The sequence below is a fragment of the Bubalus kerabau genome, chromosome 15 (assembly GCF_029407905.1).
Source record: "Bubalus kerabau isolate K-KA32 ecotype Philippines breed swamp buffalo chromosome 15, PCC_UOA_SB_1v2, whole genome shotgun sequence".
Classification (NCBI taxonomy): domain Eukaryota; kingdom Metazoa; phylum Chordata; class Mammalia; order Artiodactyla; family Bovidae; genus Bubalus; species Bubalus kerabau.
In genome coordinates this window covers 76,919,124-76,946,159 of record NC_073638.1, presented here as the reverse complement: position 1 = coordinate 76,946,159, position 27,036 = coordinate 76,919,124, and the positions used below count along the sequence as shown (strand labels likewise).

General features: G+C 44.0%; 1 long non-coding RNA gene and 1 other non-coding gene across 3 annotated transcripts in view; one reads left to right on the top strand and one right to left on the bottom strand.

The window, feature by feature from the left end:
* LOC129628404 (uncharacterized) overlaps nucleotides 1-26,439 on the top strand; it is a 44,258-nt gene extending 17,819 nt beyond the window's left edge. Inside the window, exons 2-4 of one of the 2 annotated variants that reach the window (XR_008702814.1) lie at nucleotides 1,560-1,643; nucleotides 21,342-21,476; nucleotides 26,208-26,439. This is a non-coding gene — a long non-coding RNA (uncharacterized LOC129628404). Of the gene's footprint in view, nucleotides 1-940; nucleotides 1,644-21,341; nucleotides 21,477-26,207 lie in introns of those variants that run through there. The other variant, XR_008702813.1, reaches the window with a different exon arrangement.
* On the bottom strand, nucleotides 16,499-16,571 carry TRNAG-CCC (transfer RNA glycine (anticodon CCC)). The gene has a single exon. It is a non-coding gene; the product is annotated as a tRNA-Gly (tRNA).
* Nucleotides 26,440-27,036: the final 597 nt, after the last annotated feature.

Genomic DNA, 27,036 nt, shown 5'->3' with positions numbered 1-27,036 from the left:
TACCATTTCTGTCCTTTATTGAGCCCATCTGTGCATGAAATGCTCCCTTTTGTCTCTCCTTGTCTTGAGGAGGTCTCTAGTCTTCCCCTTTCTCTGTTTTCCTCTGCACTGCGCGCAGCCTCTGTCACATGTCATCTAGGATGCGGGCTGAATCTTCACTTGTCCTCATACTCCACATCCCATCCACTGGCAATTCTGTTGGCTCTTCTTGAAAATAAATCCATAATCCAACCACTTCTCCACTTCTATAGCTGCTACTCTTGGCAAACCACCATCAATTCTTACTTTTTAAAAAAAAAAATAGACTTGATTTTTTTAGAGCATTTTAAAAAGGGGCTTCCCTGATGGATCGGTCAGTAAAGAATCCGCCTGCAGTGCAGGAGACCTGAGTTTGATCCCTGGGTCAGGAAGATCCCCTGGAGAAGGAAATGGTGACGCACTTCAGTATTCTTGTCTGGGAAATCCTGTGGACAGAGGAGCCTGGTAAGCTATAGTTCACAGGGTCAAAAAGAGTCGGACACAGTTTAGTGACTAAATTACCACCAACGTTTACTGCAAAATTGAATGGAAGGTTCAGAGGGACCCCTATATCCTCTACCCTTTCCAACCTCCGCCATTATCAACATCCCTCACCAGAGGGGTACATTTGTTACAATCAGTGAAGCTATACTGATATATGATTATCATCCCAAATCGATAGTTTATATTAGAGTTCACCCTTGGTGGTGTATATTCTGTAGGTTTTGACAAATGTAAAGGGCTTCCCAGGTGGTGCTAGCAGTAAAGAACTCACCTGCCAATGCAGGAGACACAAGAGACATGGGTTCTATTCCTGGGTCTAGAAGATCCCCTGGAGGAGGGCATGGCAATCCACTCCACTATTCTTGCCTGGAGAATCCCATGGACAGACTAGACTGGTGGGCTACAGTCCATAGTGTTGCAGAGTGGGACAAGACTGAAGAGACTTAGCATGCACACATGCTTAATGACATGTATCCCATAAGGGTATCATACTGTATAATTTCACTGCCCTAAAAAAATAAACCCTCTGTGCACTGCCTATTCATCCCTGCCTCCTCCAACTCCTGGCAACCACTGATCTTTGTATTTTCTCCCTAGTTTTACTTTTTCCAGAATTCGTATATTTGGAATCATATAGTATGTAGCCCTTTCAAATTGGCTTCTTTCACTTTGTAATAATTCATATAAATTTCCTTCATGTCTTTTCAAGGCTTGGTAGATCATATCTTTTAAGTGCTAAATAATATTCCATTACCTGGATGTACTAATATCACTGTTTATCCACTCACCTACTGACGAATATCTTGGTTGTTTCCAAGTTTGGGCAATTTTGGATAAAGCTGCTCTAAGCATCTGCATGCAGGTTTTTGTGTAGATGTTTCCACCTCCTTTGGGTAAATACCAAGGACCGTGATTATTGGACCATATGTTAAGAGCATGTTTAGCTTCTATAAAATATTTATTTATTTGGCTGCTCTGGGTCTTAGTTGCAGCATGCAGGATCTTTGATCTTTATTGTGGCACGTGGTGTCTTTCAGTTGTGGCATGTGGAATCTAGTTCCCTGAGTAGAGATGGATCCAGATGCATTGGGAGCATGGAGCCTTAGCCACTGGATCACCAGGTAAGTCCCTGCTTAGCTTTTTAAGAAACCACCAAGCTGTCCTCCAGAGCGGTTGTACCACTTTGCATTCCCACCAGCAGTGAAGGGGCGTTTCTGTTGTTTCACAGCCTCAGCAGCATCTGCTATCATCAGTATTCTGGTTTGGCCATTCTAATAGCTGTGCAGTGGAATCTCATTACTGTTTTAATGAGTAATGACTTTTTATGTCTTTAATGACTTGTAACGTGGATACTTTTCCCATGTGCTCTTTGCCCTTTATGTGTATCTTCTTTGGGGAGATGTCTGCCGAAGTCTTTGGTCTGTTTTTTAATCTGGTTGTTCAGCGTCTTATTCTTAAAGAGTTTTAAGAGCTGTTAGTATATTTTGGATAACTGTCTTTATCAGATATATGTTTTGCAGATATGTTCTCCACAGGACATGACTTCTCATACTCTTCACAGAGTCTTTCACAGAGAAGAAGCTTTTAATTTTACTGCAGTCTAACTTAGCAATTATTTCATGATCACGCCTTTGGTGCTGTAGCTAAAAAGTCATTGCCAAAGCCTATGATCTAGATCTAAGTTTTCTCCTTTGTTATCTTCTAGTTCTATAGTTTCACACTTTGTACATGTAGAGAAATGGTTCATTTTTTCAAATGTCCTAAACTACTTATGATCCATTTTGAGATAATTTTTGTGAAAGGTACAAGGTCTATTTCTAGATTTTTTTGCATGTGAATGTCCAGTTGTACCAGCATTATTTTTTTTTAAGACTATCTTTTCTCCACGGTATTGCCTTTGCTTCTTTGTCAAAGATCAGTTGACGACATTTATGTTGGTCTATTTCTTGTCTCTCCATCTGTTCTCATATATGTATATCATATAAATCTTATTCATATCGTATTAGGTTTATACCTAAGTATTTCATTTTCTGTGGTGCTAACATAAATGGTATTGTATTTTTAATTTCAAATTTTACTTGTTCATTGCTAATATACTGGAAAGGAGTCGACTTTTATATATTAGCCTTGTATCCTGCAAACTTGCTATAATCCCTTATTAATCCCAGGAGTCTTTTGTTGCTGTTGTTGAATCTTTCAGATTCTCTTTATAGACAATCATGTCATGTACGAACAAAGAGAGTTTTATTTCTTCCTTCCCAATCTGTGTACCTTTTATTTCCTTTTCTTGTCTTACTGCAGGTTAGGGCTTCCAAGATGATGTTGAAAAGGAGTGGTGAGAAGGAACGTCCTTTCCTTGTTCCTGATTTTAGTGGGAAAGCATCCAGTTTCTTACCATTTATGTATAATATTAAGTATAATTTTTTACAGATGTTCTTTCCAAGTTGAGGAAGTTCCCCTCTATTTCTAGTTTGCTGAGAGTTTTTTTTTTTATGTAATGAATGAGTATTTCATTGTGTCAAATACTTTCACCTCATCTATTGAAATGGTTATGTGATTTTTCTTCTTTGGCTTGTTCATGTAATGGATTACATTAACTGATTTTCAAATGTTGAACCAGCCTCACATACTTTCAGTGAATCCCTCTTGGTCATGGTGTATAATTCTTTTTATATATTGTTGGATTAGATTTGCTAATATTTTGTTGAGGATTTTTGCATCTATGTTCATGAGAGATATATTGGTATGTAGTTTTCTTGTAATGTCTTTATCTAGTTTTGATATCAGGGTAATGCTAATTCTAGCCTCATAGAATAAATTGGGCCATATTCCCTCTGCTTCTATACTCTAAAAGAGACTGTATAGGTTTGGCATAATTTTGTCCTTAAAGTTTTAGTAGAATTTACCAGTGAACCCATCTGGGCTTAGTACTTTCTGTTTTGGAGGGCTATTAATTATTGATTCAATTTCTTTAATATACGTAGGTCTATTCAGATTGTCTACTTATTTTTGTAAGACTTTTGGCAGATTGTGCCTTTCAAATAATTGGGTCATTTCATCTAGGTTATCACATTTGTGAGCATAGGGTTGTTCATACTGTTCCTTGATTATTCTCTCAATGTCCATGGGATCTGTCATAACGTTGTCTCTTTTCTGATCTTAGTAATTTGTGTCCTCTTTCTTTTTCATGTGGCCTGGTGAAGGTGTATCAATTTTATATCTCTTTTCAAAGAACCAGCTTTTGGTTTGGTTGATTTTTCCCTATTGTTTGTGTGTGTGCTCAGTTGTGTCTGCCTCTTTGTGACCCTGTGGATTGTAGCCCGCCAGGTTCCTCTGTCCATGAGATTTTCCAGGCAAGAATACTGGGGCGGGTCGCCATTTCCTCCTCCAAGGGATGGATATTCCCTAACCAGGGATCCAACCTGTGTCTTCTGCATTGGCAGGTGGATTCTCTACGGCCAAGCCACCTAGGAAGCCCTCTCCTGTTGATTGTTGTTGTTCAGTCGCTCAGTCATGTCCGACTCTTCGCGATCCCATGGACAGCAGCATCCCAGGCTTCCCTGTTCCTCACCATCTCCCAGAGCTTGCTCAAACTCATGTCCACTGAGTCAGTGATGCCATCCAACCATCTCGTCCTCCCACTTCTTCTCCTGCCCTCAAACTTTCCCAGCACCAGGCTCTTTTCTAATGAGTCGGCTCTTTGCATCCATGGCTCTTCATGGCCAAAGTATTAAAACTTCAGCTTCAGCATCAGTCCTTCCAATGAATACTCAGGTTTGATTTCCTTTAGGATTGACTGGTTTGATCTCCTTGCAGTCCAAGGGACCCTCAAGAGTCTTCTCCCACACCACAGCTCAAAAGCATCAATTCTTTGGCGTTCAGCCTTCTTTATGGTCCAGCTCTCACATCCATACATGACTACTGAAAAAAACCATAGCTTTGACTGCACAGACCTTTGTCAGCAAAGTAATGTGTCTGCTTTTTAACATGCTGTCTAGGTTTATCATAGCTTTTCTTTCAAAGAGCAAGAGTCTTTTAATTTTGTGGCTGCAGTCACCATCTGCAGTGATTTTGGAGCCCCAAAGAATAAAGTTTCTCACTGTTTCCATTGTTTACCCATCTATTTGCCATGAAGTGATGGGACCTGATACCATGGTCTTTGTTTTTTGAATGTTAAGTTTTAAGCCAGCTTTTTCACTCTCCTCTTTCAGCTTCATCAAGAGGCTCTTTATTTCCTCTTCGCTTTCTGCCATAAGGGTGGTGTCACCTGCATATCTGAGGTTGTTGATATTTCTCCTGGCAATCTTGATTCCAGCTTGTGATTCATCCAGCCCAGCATTTTGCCTGATGTACTCTACATATAATTTAAATAAACAGGATGACAATAGACAGCCTTGTCATACTGCTTTCCCAATTTTGAACCAGGCGGTTTTTCCATGTAGGGTTCTAACCGTTGCTTCTTGAGTTGCATACAGGTTTCTCAGGAGACAGGTAAGGTGGTTTGGTGTTCCCATCTCTAAGAATTTTCCACAGTTTGTTGTGATTCACACAGTCAAAGGCTTTCATGTAGTCAATGCACTATTGGCAATCTTCATTTCTGTTACAGTGTTTTTGATCTCTGGGTGTTTTTTTCTGACTCATTCTTGTAACCACCATCTGTTTACATTAGTCATCTGTTCTTGCACAGTATCTACTTCATCCATTAGAACCCTTAGCATATTAATCATAGTTGTCTTAAATTTCCAGCCTGATAATTCCACCATCTCTGCCATCTCTGAGTCTGGTTTTGATGTGTGTTCTGTCTCTTCAAGGCAAGTGTATTTTTTTTTTTTTTTTTTTTTGCTATTTGATAGTCTTGAAGTTTTTTCTTGTTAGCAGGACATGATGTATTGGGTAAAAGGAACTGCAGTAAATAGGCCTTTAGTGATATAGGGTAAGGTGTTGGGGAAAGAAAGCATTCTATAGTCTCATGATGAGGTCTGAGTCTTTAATGGGTCTGTATCCCTGGACTGTGAATTTCACAAATTCTTCTCAGCCTCTTCCCCCATTGTTCCCCCTTAAATGGGAAAGGATAATTAGAGAGGGCTGGAGTTGGGTGTTTCCCTTTCTCCATGTTGAGTATGCTCTAGTATGATCTCTAGTATTATGCTCCTCAGTAGTTTAAACTCTGGTAAAATAACTTCTCTAGAGGGCAAGCCTCATTAAGAGGAGCAGAATGCTCAGTATATTTCAAAACGGTTCCTTTTCCTTAAACCACACCAAAAGCTGGAAGGGTTTTTCTGCAATATTCACCAAGGGAATGTGGTTGAGTCCCTGGAGATAAAACTCACAAAACTGTAGGCACCTCTCCTTGACTGGGTGCCCCCTCCCCAGAGTTTTAAGCTCTGGGCTTGCGCACACTGAGCCCCCAGCATTTGTCAGTGACTGTTCAGGGTTTCCTGCCCCAGCGCTGCTTCCCTTGGAGGTTCCTGCTTGTGATCTCTGCTCTAAGTGGTGACCCGAAGCATTGTTCTGGCTGGCTGTCCAGACTTGTGCGGGCAGCAGTTTGCCTTGAGAGCTCACTTCTCTGATGAATCTAAGAAGGTCTGTGTTTTTCAGATTTTTACTTGTTAGGATGGAATGATAACTCCCAAGCTCCTTACAGCTAGACCAGAAACTAGAAGTCTCACCTGGATTAAAAAAAAAATTATTTATTTATATTTGGTTGCATTGGGTCTTCATTGCTGTGTGGGCTTTTCTCTGGTTGCGGCAAGCGGGGCTACACTCTGCTTGTGGTGTGCGGGGCTTCTCTCATTGCAGAGCACGGCCTCTGGGGCACAGGGGCGTCACTCGTTATGGCACGTGGGCTCAGTAGTTGCGGCTCCCAGGCTCCAGAGCACAGGCTCAATAGTTGAGGCACAGGGGCTTAGTTGCTCCACGACATGTGGGATCTTCCTGAATCAGGGGTCAAACCCCTGTCTCCTGCATTGACAGGCTGAGCCACCAGGGAAGCCCCTCACCTGGATTTTTGCTACAGCTTCCTAACTGGTTTTCCTCTTCTGTCCTCACTTAAACATAGTGGCTCAAATGACACTTTAAAGTATAGATTAGATTGTGTTACTTTCCTGCTCAAAACCTTCCTGTGGTTCCCCATCTCCTTCAGAGTAAAGGCCAAAGTCCTGGACCGACCGGGCCCCAGGCGTCTGCCCTGTCGCCAGCACTCTGACCTCATCTCCGTCTTTTCTCCAGCTACAGGGTCCCCTCCAGCCATCCTGGCTGCCCCGTTCATGTTCCTTGAACTTCCCAAGAGTGCTCTCACCGGCAGACCACTGCCCCCGCTGTTCCCTCCGCTCGGATTCCCCCAGACCCCTGCCTGGCACTGTCTGCCCCTCTCAACGCTTGGCTAGAATGTCACTATCACATCAAGGGTCACCATGGCGTTACCACCTAACCACCCTATGGATTATAGTAACTCTTCCCCCATCACCCCACTGACTTCCTTCTCTGATTTATTTTTCCACAGCATTTATCACTATCTGAAAGTGCAAGTGTTAGTCGCTCAGCTGTGTCTGACTCTGCGACCCCATGACCCCACCAGGCTCGTCTGTCCATGGGATTCTCCAGGCAAGAATCCTGGAGTGGCTTGTTGTGCCCTTCTCCAGGGGATCTTGCTGACCCAGGGATCGAACCCAGGTCTCCTGCATAACCCAGGTCTCCCGCATCACAGGCAGATTCTTTGCCATCTAAGTGATAAAGGGAAGCCCATTATCCCTGCCTAACACACCACATATTTCCCCCTTTTTTGGTTGTTTGTTTGCTTGCTTCTCGCACTAGAATGTGAAGCCTGTGAGGGCAGCAGGGGTTTGTCATGTGTATTGCTCACTGTTGTTTTATCAGTGCCTCAGAGAATACCTGGCGTATAATAAGTCCTCAATAAACATTTGTTTAATGGGTTATTACTGTACTCACATAGATGAGGCAAAGGATGGGTTCAAACTCAGGGCTTCATGACTCAAAGCTCGTGTTTTGAACGACTGTACTCCATTGCCACTGTGTTGAATATTGAATATCTGATGCGTTCTTCCAAATGGCTATTTCCTACACTCTGGCAGTTTTCTATTTCTTGGCTCTCGCTGGAGTTGATTTTTCTGAGTTAGTGAGGACTCTCTATGAACTGCATCCTAATATTTCCTCAAGATCATTGCATTGCAAAATAGGCTGAAATAAGACTGCCCACTGCATTACCTGCAGAGCTCTCTCTCCTTCATCTCGCTCCACTGCAGCCTGTCTGCCAGCTAAGGTCAGAACTGCTTGCTTCTGGCCAAACGCAATCTCGGGTTAAGGAGTAGATATGCTGCGATCTGCAAAGTAAATTAGAAAAACCCAAATGACCAATAACAGCCCCTCAGGTTTGCATGTTTAACAGCCTTCCAAATGCCTTCAAGCACATTGTCTATTTTGATGCTTATGATGACCGACCGGATAGATCACTGCTCACTCCACAGCTTAGATGAATAAACAGAGGTCTCAATTAACAGCAGTGCTAGGACTGGAATATGGATCTTCTGATCCAAAAAGCCCGAATTCTCCTCAAATTGAGCTTCCTTCCATGGATTTCAATCCTGCCTATTACTCGCTTTAGTTTAGAGCTCTGCCAGCTTTTCACACACAGCACCCGGAATCTTGGTACACAAGTAGACTGTGTAACTGGGGAGAGGTTGGGGGTGTTTTGAACACATGTGGTTTTTGGCTGCCCAACATTCTGCTCCCTTATTTTGGCAAGAGCCCCAATTTCTGTTTTGGACAATTGCTTCTACCCCAGTGGTTGCAGTCTCAGTTCGGTTGTCGATCAGGTGGCAAAGGAGAGGGCGTTTTGCTCAAGCCAAGCCAGTCAGATTCAAGGACTTGAGCTCTTAACCAAAATGGCTGAAGGACAGATAACATTGTGCATGAAGCAGTCCTCTAACAAGCTGGTTAATTCGCTCCTGTTCCAGGATGTCATGGCTGTCTTTGTTCCCAACTCTTCCAGCCTCCTTCTCAGCTGTCTCTTGATTCTGTGAATGGCCCCATTCTCGCAATATATCCCCTTGCTTTAAGTCTGCCAAAGTTTGTTTCTGTTGCTTGCAACCAAAGACTGCTGCCTGGAGTAGGGAAGAATTATGCGAAGATCGGCCTCCTGCAGCAAGACTGGAGCCCTTTTCCGTCAAGTTGAGCTGGGGTGAGTGAATGCACTGTGCTGCTCTTCTCGGACCCTGGGTCAGTGTGGGCCAGCCTGCTGCCTTCTCCCCTGGGACCTCACAGCCTGGATGGATGTGGGACTCGGTGAAGCTCTTAAGAAAATGAAGGGTCAGGTTGAGGGGAATGTGGGTGGAAGGGGACTTTGAGATACTCCTCAAGGACTTGGGAAGGAGAAAACAAGAAGACTCAGGGTGTCTTAACCCCATGGCTGGAGTTATCCAGGCAGGAAGATTGGGACCCAACTTGGAAAACAATTTTTGCTTTGCCAAACAAGCTCTGTGAAAGCTGGGCTTCAGTGTCACTCTCAGTCCGCACTTCTCATATTTTAAGTGTTTGTCACTCAGTCGTGTTTGATTCTTTGTGACCCCATGGACTGTATAGCCCTCCAGGCTCCTCTGTCTGTGGAATTCTCCAGGCAAGAATACTGGGAATCTCCCCCACCCAGGGATTGAATCCAGGTCTCCCACATTGCAGGGAGATGCTTTACTGTCTGAGCCACCAGGGAAGCCCTCTCATGTTTTAGATGAATGGCAAGGTTATTAGACAATTATGATGGAATGGGGAGTGGTGCTGGTAGATTAAAGGGAGATTCATGGCTGCCACCCTCAACATACAGAGAACAGAGACTTTTCTCCCGGGTGCCCCCTCCCCACTTGCTACGTCTCCACTGGTTCTGGTACCCACCACACCTTCTCTGTTCTGGACAGTGCATCTGGATACACCACCTCTATCTGATGATGGAGCGCTCTCAGGCCATGGGACTCTATGACTGGGTGGGTCTTGTGATGGGCAGCTCTGGCTGGAAGATCACTTAATGTCCCATAATCAGATGCTCTGTGTTTCCCAGAGCTCAGTACGACACTGGTTGCTGTTTTTTGAATGGGATGTACAGTTCTCTATTATAGATGACATGGCCTGTGTCCAGAACTCCAGGGGTCTAGGGTGTGATTCCTCTTGGAGTTTGTCACAAACTGCATACAGTGTCTTTCGCACCATAGAGGCCTCATATACCACGGAGGCAATTGCATCGCAGCCTGTACCTGCTGCAGAGCCCGTTCTTGCGCTGGGCCCCACTGCAAGCTGACAGTCTTCCTTGTCATCAAGTAATTGGGTCAGAACAGTGTCCTCCCGTGTAGAACACGTTGTCTCCAGAACCTGCAAAGGTCTGCCAGCTTGTGGGAAGCAGCTTCAAAGAGGCTCCCCAGTGACCCCCGAGTCCTGCCACTCCTTCTGTGTGTATTCTCCTCTCCTCATGGATGGACTGGACCTAGTGGCTTGCTGCTTCTTCTTTTTTTTTTTTAATTATTTTAAAATTTATTTTTATTTTTGGTTGCACTGGGTCTTCATGCATTGCTGCGTGCAGGCTTTCTCTAGTTGTAGCGAGCAGCGGTTATTCTTTGTTGTGATGCACAGGTTTCTCATTGTAGTGGCTTCTCTTGTTGGGGATGGGACCCTAGGGCGCATGGGTTCAGTAGTTCTGCACACAGTCTTAGCTGCTCCACAGCATGTGGAATCTTCCTGGACCAGGGATCCGACTCCCAAGTCCCCTGCATTGCAAGGCAGATTCTTATCCACTGAACCACCAGGGAAGTCCGTGGCTGGCTTCTAATGCATAGGATTATTAGCATTAGAAGATAATGCTGGTGGATCTGCTGGTACTTCCAAGATTAGCATACAAAAAGGCTGTGGGTTCTGTCTTGGGAGACCCTCTGGTTCTCTGTCTCCGATCCCCAGCTGCTATGTGGTGTGGACACTCAGGATACACGGCCAGGTCCTAAGGCTTCCCTGCAATTGCAGGAATAAGCTTAGAAAAGGATCTTCTAAGGCCTGCAAAAGCCATGAGAGTGATCATGGAAACAGATGCTCCAGTCTTAGCTGAACCTCAAGATGACTGCAGCCCCTGACCAATATCTTGATTTCAGCCTCCTGAGAGTCTCGGGGGCCCATTCTTTCCAATCAGATCCCTGACCTCAGCACAGCAGATCTGCTAGCGTTGAGAATTCAATCTTCTTATAATTAAGTTCTGGGCCTGATCCTCTGCCCTCTGGTACAGGAGCTAAGAGTCTCTTTATACTCTGCCTTATATAGGCCACCCTCAAGCTTTTACACTTTGCCTTATATTGGTGATTAATCACTCTGGGCCTCTAGTTGTCTTTCTTCAGTGAATCAATCTCTTGCCCTTCGCCTTGCCCCCAGCACCAGCCATCTCATTCTACAGTGTTTACAAAGGGTTCGTCCCAGAACCTCTCCAGCACTTGGTAATCTGCCACCCCCGGTGCACTCACGTACAACTGTGTCCCATGCCAGGCCAACACCAGTGAAAATTTTAGCCGTGGCACCCGAACCCCATGCCCGGTGCTCTCAGCACCCCACTCCCACTAGTGATGAGGTCCTCAGTGTCAGTCAGCCAGCAAGTGAGGCTGCTCCAAAATCTCATTTTGGGGGCTGCTTCCTTACCATTGTAGGTCAGGTTTCCTGGGAAACAGACTCTGAAGCAGAGATTTTGCATGTGTGTAGTCTATGGAGGAGTTGTTTGGGGGAACAGCAGCTGTGAGGGGAAGAAAAGGAAGCTAGACTGGGCAGAGAGAAGCTGGGCTCTGATGCAGCCACAACAGAGACCTCAGTGAACTTTATGGGGGGATGAAAAGCTGGAGTGGCCCTTTAGAACTGTCTAATCAAGGCAAAGAGGCCAGGCTTTTGTACTTCCTGTTGACGTGGCACTGGATGCAGGCTGCCCCCCGGAGAGGGCAGCATTTTACGGGTTTCCTTTAGGGTAGTCGCTCAGTCGTGTCCGACTCTTTGTGACCCTTTGGATGGTAGTCTGCCAGGCTTGTCTGTCCATGAGGAATTCTCCAGGCAAGAATACTGGAGTGGGTTGCCATTTCCTTCTCCAAGGGATCTTCCCGATCCAGGGTTCAAACCCAGGTCTCCTGCACTGCAGGCAGATTCTTTACCATCTGAGCTACCTGGGAAGCCTGCAGTTTCCCTTGGTTGAGGGCAATTCCTGGAGGGGATTCAGTGTGAGGGTTAGTGCCAACACTCTTACAGCTGGGAGACTATGTATCTCAGCCTTGAAGAGGGACCTGTGTGATGTATCACCATATCCACTCCAAAAGGTACCCCTTTTACAGATGAGCAAAACTGAGGCACAGGGGCACCTTGTGCAGCCAGGAAATAACAGAGCCAGAGCTCATACCCTTAACCCTCATGCTTTATGCCTGTTTTGAAGGAGACAAAATCTGCTTTTGATATTCCCTAATCTCCGTTTCGATGACCTTCTCTCATCTCTTTGAGTGTCTTCTCCAGGCTATGAAGTCACAAGAAGAGCATTCCAGGCTTGGGAGTGGAAGAAATGATGTTGTCCGGGTGGGCGTAGGCATGACCAATATCGAGCAATTACTAGGCTAATTTGGCTGCAAAAAAAAAGTTAGTAAAGGCAGAGAGAGATCAAGTGGGAGAGTGAGGCTGAAGTCGACTAGAGAGGTCTTGATGGTCAAGCTAAGGAATTTGAACACAGAGGCAAAGGAGTGGAGGGCTCTGATCAGAGCTGGTGGATGAGAATAATGCGTGCAAAGGGTTGTTTGAGGAAGATTCAGTGTGTCCCCAGGGCCAAGGATGAACTGGCTATAACAAAGACTAGAGGCAGTAAAATCTGTTAGGAGGCTGTTGCAAGAGTCCAAGAGGGCAGAGGAAGCAGAGAGAGAGAGAGAGAATGGAAAAGAAAGAACGATGGGACAGGCATTCTGAAGGCAGACTGTCGGGAATCTATATAGGTATATTAAAGACAATGATCTTAGATGATACCAACAATAGATTGCAAGGGTGCTAATTAAGCAGAGGATCCTATAGCAAAGCTCCATAAAGATGAAATCTCTCAAGGGCTTTCCATGGAAGAGGCCACAGAAGTTGTTCTGCTGTGATAGAAGTCTGAGTACCCACACAGCAGCTAACCCAAAGAAAGAGTACGGGAAGCTCATGGGCACACAAGTATATTGTCAATCTCAATAAAGATTTTATTTAACAACATTGATGCTTGCTGCACGCCAGGTGCTGTTCCCTTTATGAATATCTCCTCACTGAATCACTTCCTGTCATCACAGTTCTATGAGGTTGGTGTTTTCTTTCCTTTTGGTTGCTCTGTGTGGCATATTAGTTCCATGACCAGGGACCGAACCTGCACCCCCTACATTGGAAGCACAGAGTCTTAACCATTGGACCATGGGGGAAATCCCAAGGTTGGTGCTATTATTATCCCTATTTACAGATGATAAACTGAGGTACAAGGAGGTTAAGTAATTTCCCTGAGCTTACCCAGTAAGTGGAGGAGTCAAACCCAAACAGTGCCTCCACATTCCATCATCTTAACCACTGCACCCTGCTCCAGGACGCTTTGTAATTAACCATGATAAAAATTAAAGTGGGGATAAAAAAGACAACCACCAACTTACTGCTATGCCCAACTGGACTTTGAAAACTCCCAAGATTTCTCATCTTTATTTTAAAACTGACTGCTTCCCCACTTTTATCCCATGACCTCATTTTACCTTCTCCCTCAGATCTTTAATTCACAAATACCTTTGGGGAAGCCACGCCCATTACTATGTCTCAGCTTAGATCATGAGTCAGAACAGCCTGAAATAACCCCATATATCGGCAATGACAGAAATGGTATAGCATCCTTAGCCTAACTGCAATAGTCATTTATTCTTTCAGTGCTTCAATCATTTCCGCAGAAAACAGCTATCTGATACTTACTCTGCAAGGCACTGGGCTGAAGGTTAGCAGCGTAAAGATGAATAAGGCTTGGCCTCCACCCTCTTCTTCTATTGCCTACCCAAGACCCTTAATCAGAATTCTAACATCAACCAACAGTCAGGGATGCAGAACATTCCATGCTTGTGCAGGTACTTAGCGGGTGAGAGTTTGCTGGATGAGTATAAGGAAACTGGAGGCTATTCTACAAGGGGAAACGACAGCCAATTCAACACCTTGTCTGGATACCCTTCTTTTCAGCCCGGTAAAATGTTTATCAGCTATTTTTTCACAGTCTTGGAAGAAAGTCAAGGGGCCCTATTTTACTGATATTTTGATATGTCAATGGCTTGCTCAGTGTGGCTAGAATTCTTTGTTCTCCAATTCCATCAACTTCATTTCTACCTTTTAAAAGATTTTAAATGTGACCCTGATGCTGGGAAAGATTGAAGGCAGGAGGAGAAGGGGACCACGGAGGTTGAGATGGTTGGATGGCATCACCAACTCAATGGACATGAGTTTGAGTAAACTCCAGGAGTTGGTGATGGACAGGGAGGCCCGGCGTGCTGCAGTCCACAGGGTCGCAAAGAGTCAGACACAACTGAGTGACCGAACTGACTGACTGACTGAAATGTGATAGATAAAAGAATATGATAGATAAAAGAATATATACAATGTATATCTAAGTACAAAGCATAATAATGAACATTTGTAAACCACCCAACTGAATAACATTTCCAATTCTGTGAGCTGCCTGGGATCTCCCCAATCCCACCCTCTGCCTACTCCCCCGAGGTAACTTCTGTCCCGAATTTTGTGTTTATTGTTCTCTTGACTTTTAGGGTAGTCCTACCACATGCATGGGTCCTCAAACAATACTGTGTTTTCTTTTGTTTGCTTTTTAAAAAGTGGTTTTGTTCAGTATAATATCAACTGCGACTTGCTTTGTCCACTGCACATTGTATTTCTAAGATTTATCCAAACTGCTCCAGGTAGCTGTACTTCATTTTCACAGCCGTTTATTAATTCATTCAATAAACATTGATTGAGCCCCAGTAATATTGTATTAGGTGAATATATCACAATTTATTCATTTAGTTTCCTATTGATGGATATTTGGGTTGGTTTTTATTTTTCTTTTATGAATAATGCTACTGGAAACATTCTGTTACATGGCTGCTGACATACATATGCAGAAATTTCTCAAGAGCACTGGCTTTCATACTGGGATTCACGATTTTTGGTGGGCTGTGAAATCAATTTAATAGATTCAGTTCAGTTCAGTTCAGTCGCTCAGTCGTGTCCAACTCTTTGCAACCCCATGAATTGCAGCACGCCAGGCCTCCCTGTCCATCACCAACTCCCGGAGTTCACTCAGACTCATGTCCATCAGGTCAGTGATGCCATCCAGCCATCTCAACTTCTGTTGTCCCCTTCTCCTCCTGCCCCCAATCCCTCCCAGCATCAGAGTCTTTTCCAATGAGTCAACTCTTCGAGTGAGGTGGCCAAAGTACTGGAGTTTCAGCTTTAGCATCATTCCTTCCGATGAACACCCAGGACTGATCTCCTTTAGGGTGGATTGGTTGGATCTCCTTGCAGTCCAAGGGACTCTCAAGAGTCTTCTCCAACACCACAGTTCAAAAGCATCAATTTTTCTGTGCTCAGCTTTCTTCACAGTCCAACTCTCACATCCATACATGACCACTGGAAAAACCATAGCCTTAGACTAGATGGACCTTTGTTGGCAAAGTAATGTCTCTGCTTTTGAATATGCTGTCTAGGTTGGTCATAACTTTTCTTCCAAGGAGTAAGGATCTTTTAGTTTCATGGCTGCAGTCACCATCTGCAGTGATTTTGGAGCCCCAAAAAATAAAGTCTGCCACTGTTTCCACTGTTTCCCCATCTATTTCCCATGAAGTGATGGGACCAGATGCCATGATCTTCGTTTTCTGAATGTTGAGCTTTAAGCCAACTTTTTTCACTCTTCACTTTCACTTTCATCAAGAGGCTTTTTAGTTCCTCTTCACTTTCTGCCATAATTCAACCAGGATTAAAATAAAATTAAACAAAGCAGTAACTACCTTAGTGCATTTCCTGTAGAAATGATAAAGTATGGCTTTGTGAAACTCTTGTTTCAGTTGTATTCATGTGTCTTGGGTTATGATGGGAAGAGTTTTTCTTACTCTTGGGTCTTATAAAAATTTGGAAGACTCTACTTCAGGGTGGTGCTTCCTGAACTATCTGTGGGTGTATTTAGAAAATTTTACAACTGTCACAGATGGTTTTTGTAAAGTACCATAAAAATGAATTACTTGGAAAATGAGATTATTAAAAATTCAAAGACATCCTAACATAAAGCCCAATTTTAATTATTATAGTCAACAGAAAAATTATATTTTAATAAGTATAGTAGGGCGATCATTCACAATAGACAAAAGGTAGAAGCAACCCAAGTGTCCTTCACTGGATTACTGGATAAACAGAAGGGTGTTAGTTATATCAATTCAGCGGAGTATTATTCAGTCTTAAAAAAAAAAGAAATTCTGACACATGCTACAGTATGGGTGGAATTTGAGGACATTATGCTGAAGTGAAATAGGCCAGTCACAAAAGGACAAATATTCCACTCATATAAGATACTTAGTCAAATTCATAGACAGAAAAAATGGTTGCCAGGAGTAGGGATGCAGGGGGAAGAGGGAGCTATTGTTTAATGGGTATGGAATTTCATTTTAAAATTTTATTTTAAATTTATTTATTTTTTTTTATTGGGATTCTTAAGTTATGGCATTGGAGAAGGAAGTGGCAACCGACTGCAATATTCTTGCCTGGAGAATCCCATGGATGGGGAGCCTGGTGGGCTGCAGGCCATGGGGTCACAGAGAGTCGGGCACGACTGAAAGCGACTTAGCAAGCTGTGTCAGGCAGGATCTTCAGTCTTCGTTGTGGCACGAGGAACCTCTTAGTCGTGGCATGCAGACTCTTAGTTGTGACATGTTGGATCTAGTTTCCTGACCAGGGATCGAACCTGGGTCCCCTGCATTGGGAGTGCAGAGCCTTAGCCACTGGGCCACTAGGAAAGTCCTGATATGGAATTTCAGTTTGGAAAGATGAAAAAAAATTCTAGAGATGGATGATGGTGATGACTGAACAACAGTGTGAATGTATTTTTTAATGCCACTAAATTGTATGCTTAAAATGGTCAAATTTTAGTTATATTTTCCCATGATAAAAAAGTCTAAAAAATTAAAAATATAGGATGGCAGTGTCAAGTTGCTATCGAGTTTTCTTAATCTTCACTGTCAATTTTTGCACTTGTCTCATGGTAACTTATAACAGACTGTTCCTTTACATACTGACACCAGTCTGTGGACTGCATTTTTAGAGGCACTGTTCCTGGGTATAAATCTAAGAACAGACAAACTGACATACAGGCTACACACATGTGCACCTTTACAAGATAATCCCGATTTGTCTTCTAAAGAGAGATACAATTTCCATTCCCACCAGCAGGTGTATTAAGAGTTTCCTGTGTTCCTCATTCTTGCCAAGACTTAGTATAGTCAGAATTCTTAATGTTTGCCAGTCTGGTAAATATAAAATAGTATCTCATTTCAATCTTAATTTGCACTTCCCTAATAATCAGTACATTTGAGCATCTTTTTATATGTTTATTGACAAGTTGTATTTTTCGTTTTTTTATTGAAATGTCTGTTTAAGCCTTTTGCTCATTTCTTTCTATTGAGCTGTTGATGTTTTTATAATTGATTGGTAGGAGTTTTTAGCCAACAAATATTTATAGAGCACCTGCTGTGTGCCGGGTGCTCTTCTATATGCTGGGAATACAGACGTGAACAAAATAGATCAAAATTCCTTGCCTCATTTAGGAGTTTATAGGCTTCCGAGAAGACGGAGTGGGAGGCAATCGTTTCCTTAACCTGCGGAGTAGGTGTGGTGGTGATACTCGTTATGGCTAAAAGCAAGGCGGGCAAGGGCACAGCCAGGGCAGGGCGTGGTAGTGAGCTTGCGATTTTTAAAACAGTGATTAGGGAAGGTTTTCTGAAAAACACGACATGCAAGCAAGTTCTGAAGGAGACCAGGAAATGAGCATGCAGACAGATGTAGGAAAATTTTCTTATGTATTCATTTATCAGTTAAATGCATTCCAGGTATCTTCTCCCACATTGTGGCTTGCCATCTCACTTTCTTTAAGATGTAGTTTGATGAGAGACATTCTTATTTTTAATATAATCTATTATATCAATCTTATATTTTGTGGCCAATACAATTTGTATCTTGTATAAAAAATCCTTCTCTCCTGCTGTGATAAAGAAATTCTTCTCTATTTTCTTCTAAAAATATTAGTGTTGACTTGTATATTTTGCTTTTAGTTCAAAGGATTTACTTTTGGAGATAGGGATCGTCTTCCCTCACCCCCTGCCCCGATGTAAATAACAGTTGTATACCATTTACTGGATAATCTCTCCGTTCTCTGGTGGTTGGCCATGCCATCTGTGTGATGTCAGGTTTCCATATACGTGTGGCTCTACTTTGGGGCATTCTGTTCAGTTCCATTGGTCAATTTGTTTCTGTCCTTGTACCTATATCACGGCTTCCCAGGCAGCACAGTGGTAAAGAATCCACCTGCCAATGCAGGAGACACAAGAGATGCAGGTTCGATCTGTGGGTTGGGAAGATGCCCTGGTGAAGAAAATGGCAACCCACTCCAGTATTCTTGCCTGGAGAATCCCATGAACAGAGGAGCCTGGTGGGCTACAGTGCATGGGGTCACAAAGCATCGGACATGACTGACTGACTTAGCAGCACATGTACCTATATCACACTGCATTACTTACCATGGCTTTGCAGTATGATTTTATATATAGTAGAGAAGATCCTAACACCTTATTCTTTTTTTTAGGAATGTCTTAGCTACCCTACATTTTAGGAATGTCAGGGTAGCTATCAGCTTCCCTGATAGCTCAGTTGGTAAAGAATCCACCTGCAATTCAGGAGACCCAGTTCAATTCCTGGGTCGGGAAGATCCCCTAGAGAAGGGATGGGCTACCCACCCCAGTATTCTTGGGCTCCCCTTGTGGCTCAACTGGTAAAGAATCTGCCTGCAATGTGGGAGACTTGGGTTCGATCCCCGGGTCGGGAAGATCTCCTGGAGAAGGGAAAGGCTCCTCACTCCAGTGTTCTGGCCTGGAGAATCCCATGGACTGTGCAGTTTATGGGGTCGCAAAGAGCTGGGCACAGCTGAGCGCCTTCACTCACTGGCTATCCTTAGGACTTTCCTCTGCCTTGTAAATTTTGGAATTAGATAAGGATTTGAGTTGGGTCGACTCTATAGATCTATGTGAAGAAAGCTGACTTTCATATTATGACTTCTTATCCACAGACCTAGTTCATCTCTCTGTCTACTTGTCTTGTGTTCAGTTCAGTTCAGTTGCTCTGTTGTGTCCAACTCTTTGCGACCCCATGGACTGCAGCACGCCAGGCCTCCCTGTCCATCACCGGCTCCCGGAGTTCACCCAAACCCATGTCCATCCAGTCAGTGATGCCATCCAACCATTTCATCCTCTGTCGTCCCCTTCTCCTCCTGCCCTCAATCCCTTCCAGCATCAGGGTCTTTTCAAATGAGTCAGCTCTTCGCATCAGATGACCAAACTATTGGAGTTTCAGCTTCAACATCAGTCCTTCCAATAAACACCCAGGACTGATCTCCTTTAGGATGGACTGGTTGGATCTCCTTGCTGTCCAAGGGACTCTCAAGAGTCTTCTCCAACACCACAGTTCAAAAGCATCAATTCTTCGGCACTCAGCCTTCTTTATAGTCCAACTCTCATATCCATACGTGACCACTGGAAAAACCATAACCTTGACTAGACGGACATTTGTCGGCAAAGTAATGTCTCTGCTTTTGAATATGCTATCTAGGTTGGTCACAACTTTCCTTCCAAGGAGCAAGCGTCTTCTAATTTCATGGCTGCAATTACCATCTACAGTTATTTTAGAGCCCAGAAAAATAAAGTCAGCCACTGTTGCCACTGTTTCCCCATCTATTTGCCATGAAGTTATGGGACTGGATGCCATGATCTTCGTTTTCTGAATGTTGAGCTTTAAGCCAACGTTTTCACTCTCCTCTTTCACTTTTATCAAGAGGCTCTTTAGTTCTTCTTCACTTTCTGCCATAGGGTAGTGTCATCTGCATATCTGAGGTTATTGATATTTCTCCCGGCAATCTTGATTCCAGCTTGTGCTTCCTCCAGCCCAGCATTTCTCATGATGTACTCTGCATATAAGTTAAATAAGCAGGACAATATACAGCCTTAATATACTCCTTTTCCTGTTTGGAACCAGTCTGTTGTTCCATATCCAGTTCTAACTGTTGCTTCTTGACCTGCATACAGGTTTCTCAAGAGGCAGGTCAGGTGGTCTGGTATTCCCATCTCTTTCAGAATTTTCCACAGTTTGTTGTGACCCACACAGTTAAAGGCTTTGGCATAGTCAATAAGTCAGAAATAGATGTTTTTCTGGAACTCTCTTGCTTTTTCGATGATTCAGCGGATGTTGGCAATTTGATCTCTGGTTCCTTTGCCTTTTCTAAAACCAGCTTGAACATCTGGAAGTTCACAGTTCACGTACTGTTGAAGCCTGGCTTGGAGAATTTTGAGCATTACTTTGCTAGCGTGTGAGATGAATGCAATTGTGCGGTAGTTTGAGCATTCTTTGGCATTGCCTTTCTTTGGGATTGGAATGAAAACTGACCTTTTCCAGTTCTGTGGCCACTGCTGAGTTTTCCAAATTTGCTGGCATATTGAGGGCAGCACTTTCACAGCATCATCTTTCAGGATTTGGAATAGCTCCACTGGAATTCCATCACCTCCACTAGCTTTGTTCGTAGTCTTGTATATTGTCTTTCAATAAAGTTAATATTTTTCTTTTTAAAGGTCTGCCTTATCTTGCATCATGTTTATTCCTAAGTATCCTAATTTTGGTTGCTGTAATAACTGACATCTTGTATTTTTGAATTTTGTTGTGTGTATTGATTTTTTTTATTTTTTAAATTAATTTTTATTGGGGTATAGTTGTTTTACAATGTTGTGCTAGCTGCTGCTGTGTAGTACAGTGAGTCAGTTATATGTATTCATACACCCCCTCTTTTTAAGTTTCCTTCCCATTTAGGTCACCACAGAGCACTGAGTATATGTGCTGTACAGCAGGTTCTCATCAGTTATCTGTGTTATACACGGTGGTGTACATATGTCAATTCCAATCTTTCAGTTCACCCCACCGCCCCCTCCCCTTCCCCACTTGGTAACCATAAGTTTGTTCTCTACATCTGTAATTCTATTTCGGCTTTGCAAATAAGTTCATCTGCACCATTTTTCTAGGTTTTCCATGTAATGATACTATACAGTATTTGTTTTTCTCTTTCTGTCTCACTTCACTCTGTATGACAATCTCTAGGTCCATCCACGCCTCTGCAAATGGTGCTGTTTTGTTCCTTTCTATGGCCGAGTAATATTCCATTGTACATATGTACCACATCTTTCTTATCCATTCCTTTGTCAATGGGCATTTAGGTTACTTCCATGCCCTGGCTATTGTAAATAGTACTGCATAACATTTAAAAAAATTATGCTGTCTAATTGTTTATTGGGAGTAGTATATAAATGCAATCAATTTATATTACCCACCCACATTGTTAAACTTTTAAAACTTAATTCCAGAAACTTATAGTCTTTTGTGTTTTCTAAATAAACAATTATATTATCTATAAAGATATTAGTCTTATTTCTTCCTTTCCAAAACTTATACATTTTTTTTTTTATTGCACTGAATAGGACTTCAATACAATGATGGAAAGAAGAGCTGATGTGGACATTTTTGTCTTGTTCCTGATTTTAAAAGGATCCCTCAAAACTTTCACCTTGAAGAATGGTGTTTGCTGTAATTGTTTGATAAAAAGTCTTTATTAGGTAGGAAATTTCATTTTAAATTTTAGCAAATATTTTTTCTACACTTGTTTGGTTAACTATATGATTTTTCTCCCTTATCCATTAATATGAATTATAGTAATAGCTTTTCTAATGTTAAATCACTCTTGTATTCCTAGGATCAACAACCCAAACTGATCACAATACATTATCTTTTTTATACACTACTGAATTCAATTTCTTGGATTTTTGCATCTAGGTGAAGAAATGAGATTGGCCTCTAATTTTCTTGACCTGTTTAATTTCTTTACATTCCTCCAACAGTTTTGTCATTGTGGCTAAGCACAAGTCAATTAGCTCCAATTTATTAATAGAAGGCCTTTTTTTTAAACCTCTGCTGGCTACCAAATGGCCCTCCCATTCTGGTTTTGCCTCCTCACATCAATGCACTGAGGCCTGGGTACTAACCGCAGTAGAGGCCAAACACCTCTCTGAAGGTCAATGGCAGCCCTGAAGAAACCACACCCTTGGTTGGTTGTCAGTTCACATCCTTTCTCTCCCCTCAAAACTCACTTTGTCTGAGAAGCTCTCTTGATTACTAGCCTGTGATCTACCTTGAGGGCAGGACCACATCTTTTTGTCTCCATAACCCCAAGATCCAGTATAACACCTACACACTCACGTTGCTCATAAATGTGTACGAAACTGAGGTTAGCGTGTGCGTTAATCACTCAGTCGTGTCCGACTCTTTGTGACCCCATGGACTGTAGCCCACCAGGCTCCTCTGTCCATGGGCTTCTCCAGGCAAGAATACTGGGGTGGGTTGCCATTCCCTCCTCCAGGGCATCTTCCTGACCCAGGGATTGAACCTGGGTCTCCTGCATTGGGGGCAGATTCTTTACCATCTGATGCAACCCAATTCTTTGCGCTTCTTGGCTCAGGTGACCCCGATTTTTAAAACTGCTCTTTCCAAACTGGTCTTGAGTTTTTTTGTACATGTTACAGGCATACGCTCTGTCTCACAAGGCAAATAGCGGTTATTTAGTAGATGAGGAATTTCTTTTGACTTTCCAATTGCAGAACCTGCCTGTCACCAGCCCAGAGAGTCTTGTCCAGCTGTATTTTCATCCACATTCTCCCTCACATGTTGGGAATTCTAGGTAGGCTTCACTCTTTAAGGTTTCCGAGTAGGGAAGTCCTCCATGCTTCATGCCACACCTTTTCCATGACCTTTTCCTAGCCTACCCTCTCTCCAAACTCTTCTCCAGATGAACTCCTTCTCTGTCATCTCCTTTGTACTTAAAGGTCAAATGCTGGGTGAAGCTCCTCCCTACTCACCTCCTTCCTTTCCTTCCCCGCTTGGAGTCATCCTTTCAACTTCTGTGCTCTTCATATGTTATATACATGTGCCTATTGAAATAAGACAAATGTCTATTTAAAAAAAAAACTACAAACAAACCCTGAACTACTTCAGTGTATTGTTTCCCAAGATCAGGATATTCTCTTACAGAGCTTACAGTATAGTCATCAAAATCAGGGTATTTATCATGGATAAAAATACATTTTCTAATCCACAGTTCATTTTAAAATTTCATCCCGGGACTTCCCTGGTGGTCCAGGTGCTAAGACTCCGCACTCCAATGCAGGGGGCACAGGTTCGATCCCTGGGAACTAAGATTCCACATGTGGTGTGGGGTGACCCCCCAAAAAAGAAAAGTTCATCCATTATCCTTTTCTTTAAGGGCTTCCCAGGTGGCTCAGTGGTAAAGAACCCATCTGCCAATGCAGGAGATGCAGGTTCATTCCCTAGGTTGGGAATAATCCCTAGAGGAGGAAATGCCAAACCCACTCCAGTATTCTTGCCTGCAAAAATCCCATGGATGGAGGAATCTGGTAGGCTATGGTCTGTAGGGTCCAAAAGAGTGGAACATAACTGAGCGCGCGCACACACACACACACACACACCTTTCTTTAACTTTATTGGGGTAACAGTCGTCACATTGTGTTATAGATATTTGGTCACAGTTTTCTGCCTCCTGTGTAATTGCATGCACACGATCACCCCCAAGGGTCTGAGCTTGTAACTTTATCTTTGATTCCATTAGGTGACACATAGGGAAGTTTTGTCTTGTGTGTGTGTTTAATGAATTAATGCAGTTATATGACTTGTCTTTGGCTCCTCTGGTCTTTCCAGTCGGGCCCTCCCCTTCTCACTCTGCCTTGTGCTCCTTTATTCTATGTACCATGCCCTCTTCCTGGCTCTATCTTTCATTCTCTCTTTCTCTAAAACCCTTACACGAACCTCATTCTGAGCCTTCCTCTGTACTGAGTAGTAAATCACTCGTGGTGGCTTGCAGTGTCCTTCTTCCAGGGGTCGATACTGAGGGGAAAGGGGAAAAAGAGAATAGTCTTCCTCTCCATTCCTCAATGGCCTCCATTCCTTGAGTTCTGTGTATTTTGGTTTCTCCCCCAAAGGCCAGTACCTAGCCTTGCCCATCGTTTATACCTGCTGGCTCTGGGCTCGGTCAACGAATGTAAACGTGAAAAGGGGGCCCCTGAGATGGAGAGCCAGGGGCCAGGACTCTCCAGCCATGCCACGTGGCCACATCGTCGATGGCTGGACCCGATGTTCCAAACTAGGGCTTTATATGACTTCCCTTTAGCTTATTTAAAACCAACAGGCTGTTCTGAGAAGCATGTCAGACTAAAAACTTGGACTGCTCGTTTTATGAGGGGGAAAAAAAAATCTCTAAGAGACCGAGGAGAGAAATTGAAAAAGGACTGAAATTCACCTCATGGGGGTTGTCACTATTTTAAAATGCTTGACTTTGTAACTGGAGCCATTTATCCCTTCAATGCTTGGAGCTCCGTGGGGAGCAAACACTGGAGAATTTGTAGACAGAGTCCCCTGCCCTCAATAAGCTTGTAATTTATGCCACAAGCCTTACTGAGCTCCTAAGGTCATGCCATTCCTCACGCTGTTTCTGGTTTTCTTTTTCATCTTGGTTGCGGGATCCTGGTTTTCAAGGCCACAGTGGAGTTAGGAATGGCCACAGTCAACATTCTCACCTTGTTTCTTGTGTTTATTTAATTGCAGTGTCCATGATAAACCTTTGTGGAGCATCAGTAATATGCCCGACAATGTAAGACACAGGGGAATTAGGTCCCAGAGTGCTTGTAATTTAAACTCTGGATTTCTCTGTCTTCCGTTTCTCCCGTTGCTTCCGGATTTTTCCATGGCATTCGGTGTGTTCCCAAGAAGGCGCCACCCTTCCCCTGCTCCCTCCACACCGCTAAACAGGAGCCTCTTCCCAAACCCACACCTGCCTCCCGGACCTCGCGTCCTCTAAGCTCAGGGAGGCATTTCAGGGCAAGAACCCATTCTTCACAGGTTGGGCTAAAATGGCTTTTGAGCCCGGTGGAAAGGAGACAGGATCCTTGGTCTTCCATCTTCTCCCGGGCCACAGGGAGGGTCCTCAGGCCCTTGCAGGCGGAAGATGATTCCCGAGGCTGAAGAGGCCCAAACCCTGCCCAAACGTCGCCTTCCTGTGCCTGCGGTGATGGGGGAACTCCTCGCGAGCCGGCGGTAAATCCCGACACAGCTGGTTCTGGATAAAGAAGCCTGGTCCCCCGAGGCCTGCAGGCTCCAGGGCAGGGGCCGCCAGCGGGGCTCTCCTGGCGCGGGATCGCCGGGCTGCGGGACCCGCTTCTTGGGGATAATTACGGCGCCCCGGCCACCGCCCTACTTCAAAAGCGGGCCGTGGGCTGATGTGATGACGCCTTGCGATATTTGTTGACACCGTTTCCGACTCAAATTGCCATCTCGCCTTCCTGAGGTGAAGGGGGTGGGTGTGGAAGCCGTTAAGAGGAAGGCCGGGCGCGGGGGAGACTCAGGTCACGTCTCTCAGCCCAGAGGGGCCCACTCGCTCCTGAGCCTTTTCTGACCCGGAGTCCAATCTCCGGTGTCTCAACCCCTCTGCGGTTCTGGCCGCGTCCACCGCCCCTCCCCCGCCTCCGGGGGTGGTGACTTTTCACAGCGAGTCCACTTGTCCCTGACTCTCAGCTTCTAGCACTCTCTTAATTCCAACCCTTGTTTCACTTTTTAATGCACATTAAATAGCCCATCTCCCCTTGATGCTTTTCACCTTGCCAGGTGTTTGTAGATGGAGTGATCGTCCTTGATTTATGAGTTAGCCGAGCTGTGCCGTAATTATTTCTTCATCTTTACTCATGGATTCTTCCATCCCTTAATCACTCTTGTTTTCCCCTAAACTGTCACTTTCTCTACATTTGTCTGGTAATGAGGCAGCGGCTGCCGGGTCCGGTTCCTGTTCTGGGGACTCAGCGGTCTGAAGAGGGCAGTTAATGTGCTCAGGACCCGCCCCTGCCCTTTCCCATTACCAACGAATCAGCTTGTCGCTGATGGATTGGTCAGCCCTTAACACTTTCATAATTCCAGCCATTGTGTTTATTCAAAGTGCATCGACCACGGGATACCATAGTTCACCCTCCACCCCACCCCTCACAACAGCCCTCAGGGTTGTTCCTGATCTATGAATGTATTTGCTCACAGTGGCTTCTGAATAAGACTACACCTACTTCAGTTTTCGATGCTGTTCTGAATCTCCTGTTGCAGGTGTGCATTCTGGAATAGACATTGTGAGGTGCAGGAGGGCACTCTAGATCTAGTTTCATGCAGCCTGGGTTCAGATCCCAGCCTCCCTGCTCCCCATTCCTACTGGAGTGACCTTCAGCAAGTCCCTTAATCTCTAGAAACCTTGCCTTCCTGATCCATCAAATGGAAATACTGTCGCTCCGCGGTGTTGCTGTAAGGATGGGCCGAAGTGAGTCATCTCAGCACAGCACGGAGCAGGTACTTAGTTCACATGCATTTTTTTTCCTGTTTGTGCACTTGGCTCCTTCTCCAGGCGATCCCCAGACTTTGGGGGTTTGTAGGCTAGGGAAATCTCAAAATACATTGTGATGAGCATGAAGTTGGCCATCTTTTTCTTTTGCCAAGAAAGAACACTATAAAACAACACAACTCATCTCCATCTCTTGTCACTAAATTTTATGGAAGAATATTTGCAAGCAAAAATAAAGAGGACATAGTTTAAGAATTAAAAATACATTCGTCTTATGAAAACCTCTCTGCATTGTTCTTATTTATCTTATCTCACCAGGGATGAGTGGAAACTTGGTGTTGTGAGCTTTGGGAGCTGTTGCCCTCAGTTGACAGCTCAGAAGGGCTTCCCAGCTGCTCCTCTCCTGCTGTGGACACCTTGCCCTGAGGTGGGGAGGGGTAGGTGGAGGGTGGGGAGCTGCGCATTTTTTCAAGAGGAGGCAGTACTGCCCTGTCTGAGTTCTAGGTAAAATAATGGCTGGATCTGCAGTTGACTTTGTTGTGTTAATGTTTTAAAACACCAGCAAGCATTAAAACTCATCATGTCTATACGTCTGTAGCTGGAGGGTATTTGGGCTCACCATGATTTCACTCTGACCCTGTTCCGAGCCATTTGTGGTTTCTCAGACACACACACAGACACAAGTATACTTGGGGTTGAAGCATTCCATATCTGGTCTAAGTGCAGAGGTGAATTGT